Raw genomic sequence first — 13,611 nt, 5'->3', positions numbered from 1 at the left:
TATTCGTTCCTGAATAACCAAGACAACATATTGACAGAGAAAAAGTTGATGCGATTATTGTTGGTACGTCAGAATGGTTGTCCACATTCTCAATCCCCCTCGAAAACCGGCCAGCGGGTAATTGGCGAGTCAAAATGTCGGTCATTTGGCGTTCCTGACATCAAATTACGCTTATAAACACAGTTTTCATGTTGATTGACGAGTATCCGACTGTCCCTAACGAAAAATTTCGAAGCGCAAGAATTGAAAAATCCTACGTCATGGGACATGGAAAATTTTTCAACAATCGAAATGGTCACATAGATAATATCTCAAATACGAAAAACGAGTATACCCATTCGTTCCTGAATAACCAAGACAACATATTGACAGAGAAAAAGTTGATACGATCATTGTTGGTACGTCAAAATGGTGGTCCACATTCTCAATTCCCCTCGAAAACCGGCCAGCGGGTAATTGGCGAGTCAAAATGTCGGTCATTTTGCGTTCCTGACATCAAATTACGCTTATAAACACAGCTTTCATGTTGATTGACGAGTATCCGACTGTCCCTAACGAAAAATTTCGAAGCGAAAGAATCGAAAAATCCTACGTCATGGGACATGGAAAATTTTTTCAACAATCGGGATGGTCACATAGATAATATCTCAAATACGAAAAACGAGTATACCTATTCGTTCCTGAATAACCAAGACAACATATTGACAGAGAAAAAGTTGATGCGATTATTGTTGGTACGTCAAAATGTTTGTCCACATTCTCAATCCCCCTCGAAAACCGGCCAGCGGGTAATTGGCGAGTCAAAATGTCGGTCATTTTGCGTTCCTGACATCAAATTACGCTTATAAACACAGCTTTCATGTTGATTGACGAGTATCCGACTGTCCCTAACGAAAAATTTCGAAGCGAAAGAATCGAAAAATCCTACGTCATGGGACATGGAAAATTTTTTCAACAATCGAGATGGTCACATAGATAATATCTCAAATACGAAAAACGAGTATACCTATTCGTTCCTGAATAACCAAGACAACATATTGACAGAGAAAAAGTTGATGCGATTATTGTTCGTACGTCAAAATGGTTGTCCACATTCTCAATCCCCCTCGAAAACCGGCCAGCGGGTAATTGGCGAGTCAAAATGTCGGTCATTTTGCGTTCCTGACATCAAATTACGCTTATAAACACAGCTTTCATGTTGATTGACGAGTATCCGACTGTCCCTAACGAAAAATTTCGAAGCGAAAGAATCGAAAAATCCTACGTCATGGGACATGGAAAATTTTTTCAACAATCGGGATGGTCACATAGATAATATCTCAAATACGAAAAACGAGTATACCTATTCGTTCCTGAATAACCAAGACAACATATTGACAGAGAAAAAGTTGATGCGATTATTGTTCGTACGTCAAAATGGTTGTCCACATTCTCAATCCCCCTCGAAAACCGGCCAGCGGGTAATTGGCGAGTCAAAATGTCGGTCATTTTGCGTTCCTGACATCAAATTACGCTTATAAACACAGCTTTCATGTTGATTGACGAGTATCCGACTGTCCCTAACGAAAAATTTCGAAGCGAAAGAATCGAAAAATCCTACGTCATGGGACATGGAAAATTTTTTCAACAATCGAGATGGTCACATAGATAATATCTCAAATACGAAAAACGAGTATACCTATTCGTTCCTGAATAACCAAGACAACATATTGACAGAGAAAAAGTTGATGCGATTATTGTTCGTACGTCAAAATGGTTGTCCACATTCTCAATCCCCCTCGAAAACCGGCCAGCGGGTAATTGGCGAGTCAAAATGTCGGTCATTTTGCGTTCCTGACATCAAATTACGCTTATAAACACAGCTTTCATGTTGATTGACGAGTATCCGACTGTCCCTAACGAAAAATTTCGAAGCGAAAGAATCGAAAAATCCTACGTCATGGGACATGGAAAATTTTTTCAACAATCGAGATGGTCACATAGATAATATCTCAAATACGAAAAAGGAGTATACCTATTCGTTCCTGAATAACCAAGACAACATATTGACAGAGAAAAAGTTGATGCGATTATTGTTGGTACGTCAAAATGGTTGTCCACATTCTCAATCCCCCTCGAAAACCGGCCAGCGGGTAATTGGCGAGTCAAAATGTCGGTCATTTTGCGTTCCTGACATCAAATTACGCTTATAAACACAGTTTTCATGTTGATTGACGAGTATCCGACTGTCCCTAACGAAAAATTTCGAAGCGCAAGAATTGAAAAATCCTACGTCATGGGACATGGAAAATTTTTCAACAATCGAAATGGTCACATAGATAATATCTCAAATACGAAAAACGAGTATACCCATTCGTTCCTGAATAACCAAGACAACATATTGACAGAGAAAAAGTTGATACGATCATTGTTGGTACGTCAAAATGGTGGTCCACATTCTCAATTCCCCTCGAAAACCGGCCAGCGGGTAATTGGCGAGTCAAAATGTCGGTCATTTTGCGTTCCTGACATCAAATTACGCTTATAAACACAGCTTTCATGTTGATTGACGAGTATCCGACTGTCCCTAACGAAAAATTTCGAAGCGAAAGAATCGAAAAATCCTACGTCATGGGACATGGAAAATTTTTTCAACAATCGGGATGGTCACATAGATAATATCTCAAATACGAAAAACGAGTATACCTATTCGTTCCTGAATAACCAAGACAACATATTGACAGAGAAAAAGTTGATACGATCATTGTTGGTACGTCAAAATGGTTGTCCACATTCTCAATCCCCCTCGAAAACCGGCCAGCGGGTAATTGGCGAGTCAAAATGTCGGTCATTTTGCGTTCCTGACATCAAATTACGCTTATAAACACAGCTTTCATGTTGATTGACGAGTATCCGACTGTCCCTAACGAAAAATTTCGAAGCGAAAGAATCGAAAAATCCTACGTCATGGGACATGGAAAATTTTTTCAACAATCGGGATGGTCACATAGATAATATCTCAAATACGAAAAACGAGTATACCTATTCGTTCCTGAATAACCAAGACAACATATTGACAGAGAAAAAGTTGATGCGATTATTGTTGGTACGTCAAAATGGTTGTCCACAATCTCAATCCCCCTCGAAAACCGGCCAGCGGGTAATTGGCGAGTCAAAATGTCGGTCATTTTGCGTTCCTGACATCAAATTACGCTTATAAACACAGCTTTCATGTTGATTGACGAGTATCCGACTGTCCCTAACGAAAAATTTCGAAGCGAAAGAATCGAAAAATCCTACGTCATGGGACATGGAAAATTTTTTCAACAATCGGGATGGTCACATAGATAATATCTCAAATACGAAAAACGAGTATACCTATTCGTTCCTGAATAACCAAGACAACATATTGACAGAGAAAAAGTTGATGCGATTATTGTTCGTACGTCAAAATGGTTGTCCACATTCTCAATCCCCCTCGAAAACCGGCCAGCGGGTAATTGGCGAGTCAAAATGTCGGTCATTTTGCGTTCCTGACATCAAATTACGCTTATAAACACAGCTTTCATGTTGATTGACGAGTATCCGACTGTCCCTAACGAAAAATTTCGAAGCGAAAGAATCGAAAAATCCTACGTCATGGGACATGGAAAATTTTTTCAACAATCGGGATGGTCACATAGATAATATCTCAAATACGAAAAACGAGTATACCTATTCGTTCCTGAATAACCAAGACAACATATTGACAGAGAAAAAGTTGATGCGATTATTGTTGGTACGTCAAAATGGTTGTCCACATTCTCAATCCCCCTCGAAAACCGGCCAGCGGGTAATTGGCGAGTCAAAATGTCGGTCATTTTGCGTTCCTGACATCAAATTACGCTTATAAACACAGCTTTCATGTTGATTGACGAGTATCCGACTGTCCCTAACGAAAAATTTCGAAGCGAAAGAATCGAAAAATCCTACGTCATGGGACATGGAAAATTTTTTCAACAATCGAGATGGTCACATAGATAATATCTCAAATACGAAAAACGAGTATACCTATTCGTTCCTGAATAACCAAGACAACATATTGACAGAGAAAAAGTTGATGCGATTATTGTTCGTACGTCAAAATGGTTGTCCACATTCTCAATCCCCCTCGAAAACCGGCCAGCGGGTAATTGGCGAGTCAAAATGTCGGTCATTTTGCGTTCCTGACATCAAATTACGCTTATAAACACAGCTTTCATGTTGATTGACGAGTATCCGACTGTCCCTAACGAAAAATTTCGAAGCGAAAGAATCGAAAAATCCTACGTCATGGGACATGGAAAATTTTTTCAACAATCGGGATGGTCACATAGATAATATCTCAAATACGAAAAACGAGTATACCTATTCGTTCCTGAATAACCAAGACAACATATTGACAGAGAAAAAGTTGATGCGATTATTGTTCGTACGTCAAAATGGTTGTCCACATTCTCAATCCCCCTCGAAAACCGGCCAGCGGGTAATTGGCGAGTCAAAATGTCGGTCATTTTGCGTTCCTGACATCAAATTACGCTTATAAACACAGCTTTCATGTTGATTGACGAGTATCCGACTGTCCCTAACGAAAAATTTCGAAGCGAAAGAATCGAAAAATCCTACGTCATGGGACATGGAAAATTTTTTCAACAATCGAGATGGTCACATAGATAATATCTCAAATACGAAAAACGAGTATACCTATTCGTTCCTGAATAACCAAGACAACATATTGACAGAGAAAAAGTTGATGCGATTATTGTTCGTACGTCAAAATGGTTGTCCACATTCTCAATCCCCCTCGAAAACCGGCCAGCGGGTAATTGGCGAGTCAAAATGTCGGTCATTTTGCGTTCCTGACATCAAATTACGCTTATAAACACAGCTTTCATGTTGATTGACGAGTATCCGACTGTCCCTAACGAAAAATTTCGAAGCGAAAGAATCGAAAAATCCTACGTCATGGGACATGGAAAATTTTTTCAACAATCGAGATGGTCACATAGATAATATCTCAAATACGAAAAACGAGTATACCTATTCGTTCCTGAATAACCAAGACAACATATTGACAGAGAAAAAGTTGATGCGATTATTGTTGGTACGTCAAAATGGTTGTCCACATTCTCAATCCCCCTCGAAAACCGGCCAGCGGGTAATTGGCGAGTCAAAATGTCGGTCATTTTGCGTTCCTGACATCAAATTACGCTTATAAACACAGTTTTCATGTTGATTGACGAGTATCCGACTGTCCCTAACGAAAAATTTCGAAGCGCAAGAATTGAAAAATCCTACGTCATGGGACATGGAAAATTTTTCAACAATCGAAATGGTCACATAGATAATATCTCAAATACGAAAAACGAGTATACCCATTCGTTCCTGAATAACCAAGACAACATATTGACAGAGAAAAAGTTGATACGATCATTGTTGGTACGTCAAAATGGTGGTCCACATTCTCAATTCCCCTCGAAAACCGGCCAGCGGGTAATTGGCGAGTCAAAATGTCGGTCATTTTGCGTTCCTGACATCAAATTACGCTTATAAACACAGCTTTCATGTTGATTGACGAGTATCCGACTGTCCCTAACGAAAAATTTCGAAGCGAAAGAATCGAAAAATCCTACGTCATGGGACATGGAAAATTTTTTCAACAATCGGGATGGTCACATAGATAATATCTCAAATACGAAAAACGAGTATACCTATTCGTTCCTGAATAACCAAGACAACATATTGACAGAGAAAAAGTTGATACGATCATTGTTGGTACGTCAAAATGGTTGTCCACATTCTCAATCCCCCTCGAAAACCGGCCAGCGGGTAATTGGCGAGTCAAAATGTCGGTCATTTTGCGTTCCTGACATCAAATTACGCTTATAAACACAGCTTTCATGTTGATTGACGAGTATCCGACTGTCCCTAACGAAAAATTTCGAAGCGAAAGAATCGAAAAATCCTACGTCATGGGACATGGAAAATTTTTTCAACAATCGGGATGGTCACATAGATAATATCTCAAATACGAAAAACGAGTATACCTATTCGTTCCTGAATAACCAAGACAACATATTGACAGAGAAAAAGTTGATGCGATTATTGTTGGTACGTCAAAATGGTTGTCCACAATCTCAATCCCCCTCGAAAACCGGCCAGCGGGTAATTGGCGAGTCAAAATGTCGGTCATTTTGCGTTCCTGACATCAAATTACGCTTATAAACACAGCTTTCATGTTGATTGACGAGTATCCGACTGTCCCTAACGAAAAATTTCGAAGCGAAAGAATCGAAAAATCCTACGTCATGGGACATGGAAAATTTTTTCAACAATCGGGATGGTCACATAGATAATATCTCAAATACGAAAAACGAGTATACCTATTCGTTCCTGAATAACCAAGACAACATATTGACAGAGAAAAAGTTGATGCGATTATTGTTCGTACGTCAAAATGGTTGTCCACATTCTCAATCCCCCTCGAAAACCGGCCAGCGGGTAATTGGCGAGTCAAAATGTCGGTCATTTTGCGTTCCTGACATCAAATTACGCTTATAAACACAGCTTTCATGTTGATTGACGAGTATCCGACTGTCCCTAACGAAAAATTTCGAAGCGCAAGAATTGAAAAATCCTACGTCATGGGACATGGAAAATTTTTCAACAATCGAAATGGTCACATAGATAATATCTCAAATACGAAAAACGAGTATACCTATTCGTTCCTGAATAACCAAGACAACATATTGACAGAGAAAAAGTTGATACGATCATTGTTGGTACGTCAAAATGGTTGTCCACATTCTCAATCCCCCTCGAAAACCGGCCAGCGGGTAATTGGCGAGTCAAAATGTCGGTCATTTTTCGTTCCTGACATCAAATTACGCTTATAAACACAGCTTTCATGTTGATTGACGAGTATCCGACTGTCCCTAACGAAAAATTTCGAAGCGAAAGAATCGAAAAATCCTACGTCATGGGACATGGAAAATTTTTTCAACAATCGGGATGGTCACATAGATAATATCTCAAATACGAAAAACGAGTATACCTATTCGTTCCTGAATAACCAAGACAACATATTGACAGAGAAAAAGTTGATGCGATTATTGTTGGTACGTCAGAATGGTTGTCCACATTCTCAATCCCCCTCGAAAACCGGCCAGCGGGTAATTGGCGAGTCAAAATGTCGGTCATTTGGCGTTCCTGACATCAAATTACGCTTATAAACACAGTTTTCATGTTGATTGACGAGTATCCGACTGTCCCTAACGAAAAATTTCGAAGCGCAAGAATTGAAAAATCCTACGTCATGGGACATGGAAAATTTTTCAACAATCGAAATGGTCACATAGATAATATCTCAAATACGAAAAACGAGTATACCCATTCGTTCCTGAATAACCAAGACAACATATTGACAGAGAAAAAGTTGATACGATCATTGTTGGTACGTCAAAATGGTGGTCCACATTCTCAATTCCCCTCGAAAACCGGCCAGCGGGTAATTGGCGAGTCAAAATGTCGGTCATTTTGCGTTCCTGACATCAAATTACGCTTATAAACACAGCTTTCATGTTGATTGACGAGTATCCGACTGTCCCTAACGAAAAATTTCGAAGCGAAAGAATCGAAAAATCCTACGTCATGGGACATGGAAAATTTTTTCAACAATCGGGATGGTCACATAGATAATATCTCAAATACGAAAAACGAGTATACCTATTCGTTCCTGAATAACCAAGACAACATATTGACAGAGAAAAAGTTGATGCGATTATTGTTGGTACGTCAAAATGGTTGTCCACATTCTCAATCCCCCTCGAAAACCGGCCAGCGGGTAATTGGCGAGTCAAAATGTCGGTCATTTTGCGTTCCTGACATCAAATTACGCTTATAAACACAGCTTTCATGTTGATTGACGAGTATCCGACTGTCCCTAACGAAAAATTTCGAAGCGAAAGAATCGAAAAATCCTACGTCATGGGACATGGAAAATTTTTTCAACAATCGAGATGGTCACATAGATAATATCTCAAATACGAAAAACGAGTATACCTATTCGTTCCTGAATAACCAAGACAACATATTGACAGAGAAAAAGTTGATGCGATTATTGTTCGTACGTCAAAATGGTTGTCCACATTCTCAATCCCCCTCGAAAACCGGCCAGCGGGTAATTGGCGAGTCAAAATGTCGGTCATTTTGCGTTCCTGACATCAAATTACGCTTATAAACACAGCTTTCATGTTGATTGACGAGTATCCGACTGTCCCTAACGAAAAATTTCGAAGCGAAAGAATCGAAAAATCCTACGTCATGGGACATGGAAAATTTTTTCAACAATCGGGATGGTCACATAGATAATATCTCAAATACGAAAAACGAGTATACCTATTCGTTCCTGAATAACCAAGACAACATATTGACAGAGAAAAAGTTGATGCGATTATTGTTCGTACGTCAAAATGGTTGTCCACATTCTCAATCCCCCTCGAAAACCGGCCAGCGGGTAATTGGCGAGTCAAAATGTCGGTCATTTTGCGTTCCTGACATCAAATTACGCTTATAAACACAGCTTTCATGTTGATTGACGAGTATCCGACTGTCCCTAACGAAAAATTTCGAAGCGAAAGAATCGAAAAATCCTACGTCATGGGACATGGAAAATTTTTTCAACAATCGAGATGGTCACATAGATAATATCTCAAATACGAAAAACGAGTATACCTATTCGTTCCTGAATAACCAAGACAACATATTGACAGAGAAAAAGTTGATGCGATTATTGTTCGTACGTCAAAATGGTTGTCCACATTCTCAATCCCCCTCGAAAACCGGCCAGCGGGTAATTGGCGAGTCAAAATGTCGGTCATTTTGCGTTCCTGACATCAAATTACGCTTATAAACACAGCTTTCATGTTGATTGACGAGTATCCGACTGTCCCTAACGAAAAATTTCGAAGCGAAAGAATCGAAAAATCCTACGTCATGGGACATGGAAAATTTTTTCAACAATCGAGATGGTCACATAGATAATATCTCAAATACGAAAAACGAGTATACCTATTCGTTCCTGAATAACCAAGACAACATATTGACAGAGAAAAAGTTGATGCGATTATTGTTGGTACGTCAAAATGGTTGTCCACATTCTCAATCCCCCTCGAAAACCGGCCAGCGGGTAATTGGCGAGTCAAAATGTCGGTCATTTTGCGTTCCTGACATCAAATTACGCTTATAAACACAGTTTTCATGTTGATTGACGAGTATCCGACTGTCCCTAACGAAAAATTTCGAAGCGCAAGAATTGAAAAATCCTACGTCATGGGACATGGAAAATTTTTCAACAATCGAAATGGTCACATAGATAATATCTCAAATACGAAAAACGAGTATACCCATTCGTTCCTGAATAACCAAGACAACATATTGACAGAGAAAAAGTTGATACGATCATTGTTGGTACGTCAAAATGGTGGTCCACATTCTCAATTCCCCTCGAAAACCGGCCAGCGGGTAATTGGCGAGTCAAAATGTCGGTCATTTTGCGTTCCTGACATCAAATTACGCTTATAAACACAGCTTTCATGTTGATTGACGAGTATCCGACTGTCCCTAACGAAAAATTTCGAAGCGAAAGAATCGAAAAATCCTACGTCATGGGACATGGAAAATTTTTTCAACAATCGGGATGGTCACATAGATAATATCTCAAATACGAAAAACGAGTATACCTATTCGTTCCTGAATAACCAAGACAACATATTGACAGAGAAAAAGTTGATGCGATTATTGTTCGTACGTCAAAATGGTTGTCCACATTCTCAATCCCCCTCGAAAACCGGCCAGCGGGTAATTGGCGAGTCAAAATGTCGGTCATTTTGCGTTCCTGACATCAAATTACGCTTATAAACACAGCTTTCATGTTGATTGACGAGTATCCGACTGTCCCTAACGAAAAATTTCGAAGCGAAAGAATCGAAAAATCCTACGTCATGGGACATGGAAAATTTTTTCAACAATCGGGATGGTCACATAGATAATATCTCAAATACGAAAAACGAGTATACCTATTCGTTCCTGAATAACCAAGACAACATATTGACAGAGAAAAAGTTGATGCGATTATTGTTGGTACGTCAAAATGGTTGTCCACATTCTCAATCCCCCTCGAAAACCGGCCAGCGGGTAATTGGCGAGTCAAAATGTCGGTCATTTTGCGTTCCTGACATCAAATTACGCTTATAAACACAGCTTTCATGTTGATTGACGAGTATCCGACTGTCCCTAACGAAAAATTTCGAAGCGAAAGAATCGAAAAATCCTACGTCATGGGACATGGAAAATTTTTTCAACAATCGAGATGGTCACATAGATAATATCTCAAATACGAAAAACGAGTATACCTATTCGTTCCTGAATAACCAAGACAACATATTGACAGAGAAAAAGTTGATGCGATTATTGTTCGTACGTCAAAATGGTTGTCCACATTCTCAATCCCCCTCGAAAACCGGCCAGCGGGTAATTGGCGAGTCAAAATGTCGGTCATTTTGCGTTCCTGACATCAAATTACGCTTATAAACACAGCTTTCATGTTGATTGACGAGTATCCGACTGTCCCTAACGAAAAATTTCGAAGCGAAAGAATCGAAAAATCCTACGTCATGGGACATGGAAAATTTTTTCAACAATCGGGATGGTCACATAGATAATATCTCAAATACGAAAAACGAGTATACCTATTCGTTCCTGAATAACCAAGACAACATATTGACAGAGAAAAAGTTGATGCGATTATTGTTCGTACGTCAAAATGGTTGTCCACATTCTCAATCCCCCTCGAAAACCGGCCAGCGGGTAATTGGCGAGTCAAAATGTCGGTCATTTTGCGTTCCTGACATCAAATTACGCTTATAAACACAGCTTTCATGTTGATTGACGAGTATCCGACTGTCCCTAACGAAAAATTTCGAAGCGAAAGAATCGAAAAATCCTACGTCATGGGACATGGAAAATTTTTTCAACAATCGAGATGGTCACATAGATAATATCTCAAATACGAAAAACGAGTATACCTATTCGTTCCTGAATAACCAAGACAACATATTGACAGAGAAAAAGTTGATGCGATTATTGTTCGTACGTCAAAATGGTTGTCCACATTCTCAATCCCCCTCGAAAACCGGCCAGCGGGTAATTGGCGAGTCAAAATGTCGGTCATTTTGCGTTCCTGACATCAAATTACGCTTATAAACACAGCTTTCATGTTGATTGACGAGTATCCGACTGTCCCTAACGAAAAATTTCGAAGCGAAAGAATCGAAAAATCCTACGTCATGGGACATGGAAAATTTTTTCAACAATCGAGATGGTCACATAGATAATATCTCAAATACGAAAAACGAGTATACCTATTCGTTCCTGAATAACCAAGACAACATATTGACAGAGAAAAAGTTGATGCGATTATTGTTGGTACGTCAAAATGGTTGTCCACATTCTCAATCCCCCTCGAAAACCGGCCAGCGGGTAATTGGCGAGTCAAAATGTCGGTCATTTTGCGTTCCTGACATCAAATTACGCTTATAAACACAGTTTTCATGTTGATTGACGAGTATCCGACTGTCCCTAACGAAAAATTTCGAAGCGCAAGAATTGAAAAATCCTACGTCATGGGACATGGAAAATTTTTCAACAATCGAAATGGTCACATAGATAATATCTCAAATACGAAAAACGAGTATACCCATTCGTTCCTGAATAACCAAGACAACATATTGACAGAGAAAAAGTTGATACGATCATTGTTGGTACGTCAAAATGGTGGTCCACATTCTCAATTCCCCTCGAAAACCGGCCAGCGGGTAATTGGCGAGTCAAAATGTCGGTCATTTTGCGTTCCTGACATCAAATTACGCTTATAAACACAGCTTTCATGTTGATTGACGAGTATCCGACTGTCCCTAACGAAAAATTTCGAAGCGAAAGAATCGAAAAATCCTACGTCATGGGACATGGAAAATTTTTTCAACAATCGGGATGGTCACATAGATAATATCTCAAATACGAAAAACGAGTATACCTATTCGTTCCTGAATAACCAAGACAACATATTGACAGAGAAAAAGTTGATACGATCATTGTTGGTACGTCAAAATGGTTGTCCACATTCTCAATCCCCCTCGAAAACCGGCCAGCGGGTAATTGGCGAGTCAAAATGTCGGTCATTTTGCGTTCCTGACATCAAATTACGCTTATAAACACAGCTTTCATGTTGATTGACGAGTATCCGACTGTCCCTAACGAAAAATTTCGAAGCGAAAGAATCGAAAAATCCTACGTCATGGGACATGGAAAATTTTTTCAACAATCGGGATGGTCACATAGATAATATCTCAAATACGAAAAACGAGTATACCTATTCGTTCCTGAATAACCAAGACAACATATTGACAGAGAAAAAGTTGATGCGATTATTGTTGGTACGTCAAAATGGTTGTCCACAATCTCAATCCCCCTCGAAAACCGGCCAGCGGGTAATTGGCGAGTCAAAATGTCGGTCATTTTGCGTTCCTGACATCAAATTACGCTTATAAACACAGCTTTCATGTTGATTGACGAGTATCCGACTGTCCCTAACGAAAAATTTCGAAGCGAAAGAATCGAAAAATCCTACGTCATGGGACATGGAAAATTTTTTCAACAATCGGGATGGTCACATAGATAATATCTCAAATACGAAAAACGAGTATACCTATTCGTTCCTGAATAACCAAGACAACATATTGACAGAGAAAAAGTTGATGCGATTATTGTTCGTACGTCAAAATGGTTGTCCACATTCTCAATCCCCCTCGAAAACCGGCCAGCGGGTAATTGGCGAGTCAAAATGTCGGTCATTTTGCGTTCCTGACATCAAATTACGCTTATAAACACAGCTTTCATGTTGATTGACGAGTATCCGACTGTCCCTAACGAAAAATTTCGAAGCGCAAGAATTGAAAAATCCTACGTCATGGGACATGGAAAATTTTTCAACAATCGAAATGGTCACATAGATAATATCTCAAATACGAAAAACGAGTATACCTATTCGTTCCTGAATAACCAAGACAACATATTGACAGAGAAAAAGTTGATACGATCATTGTTGGTACGTCAAAATGGTTGTCCACATTCTCAATCCCCCTCGAAAACCGGCCAGCGGGTAATTGGCGAGTCAAAATGTCGGTCATTTTTCGTTCCTGACATCAAATTACGCTTATAAACACAGCTTTCATGTTGATTGACGAGTATCCGACTGTCCCTAACGAAAAATTTCGAAGCGAAAGAATCGAAAAATCCTACGTCATGGGACATGGAAAATTTTTTCAACAATCGGGATGGTCACATAGATAATATCTCAAATACGAAAAACGAGTATACCTATTCGTTCCTGAATAACCAAGACAACATATTGACAGAGAAAAAGTTGATGCGATTATTGTTGGTACGTCAGAATGGTTGTCCACATTCTCAATCCCCCTCGAAAACCGGCCAGCGGGTAATTGGCGAGTCAAAATGTCGGTCATTTGGCGTTCCTGACATCAAATTACGCTTATAAAC

This window comes from Diachasmimorpha longicaudata, unplaced genomic scaffold, assembly GCF_034640455.1.
Source record: "Diachasmimorpha longicaudata isolate KC_UGA_2023 unplaced genomic scaffold, iyDiaLong2 ctg00000070.1, whole genome shotgun sequence".
Taxonomy (NCBI): Eukaryota; Metazoa; Arthropoda; class Insecta; order Hymenoptera; family Braconidae; genus Diachasmimorpha; species Diachasmimorpha longicaudata.
This window is presented reverse-complemented; position numbering follows the sequence as displayed.